Genomic DNA, 689 nt, shown 5'->3' with positions numbered 1-689 from the left:
TAGTTTTGGAAAAAGGTATATGTTTGTTTAAAGATTTGGTTTGAGCTTCTGAATTATTGTTTAAATGATAAATATATTTTGGAAAACAATTCACATCAGGAGACTTTGAATTTGCTCAGAAATGTTAATATTACGTATGGCTTGCAATAAAGTATATAAAAAGATTCTTTCTTTTTGAGAAGAAAACAATTTTTTTTAAAGGGAGTCTGCTTTGTTTTATTCTCAGATGCGTATCGGGATCCACTCTGGCTCGGTTTTGGCTGGTGTAGTCGGTGTTAAAATGCCCCGCTACTGCCTTTTTGGCAATAACGTCACATTAGCCAACAAGTTTGAGTCCTGTAGCCTACCAAGAAAGATTAACGTCAGTCCCACCACATACAGGTATAAACCAAAACAACTGTCCTGTTTGTTTATTCTGTATTCAGAACTTACTGGCAAGTGTAACTAAATGTTTATTTTATTATTTTACAGTTTTGAATTTTAAGTGAGGGTAAATTTATTTTTACACGTTATCGAGAGCAACAGTGAGTCAGTTATTGTACAATAAGGTGTGAGTAAAACAACTGCATTTATTTTAAATGAACAAAGAACAGGAACATTTCACCAAATGGATCTGTGTTTTTTATGTTTAAGAAAGAATAACGCATGAAGATCTTCCTTATTAAATCATTTCTGGATGAGCCAAAACA

Source organism: Sinocyclocheilus grahami, unplaced genomic scaffold, assembly GCF_001515645.1.
Source record: "Sinocyclocheilus grahami isolate Dianchi unplaced genomic scaffold, SAMN03320097.WGS_v1.1 scaffold13551.1, whole genome shotgun sequence".
In the NCBI taxonomy this organism is placed as follows: domain Eukaryota; kingdom Metazoa; phylum Chordata; class Actinopteri; order Cypriniformes; family Cyprinidae; genus Sinocyclocheilus; species Sinocyclocheilus grahami.
This window is presented reverse-complemented; position numbering follows the sequence as displayed.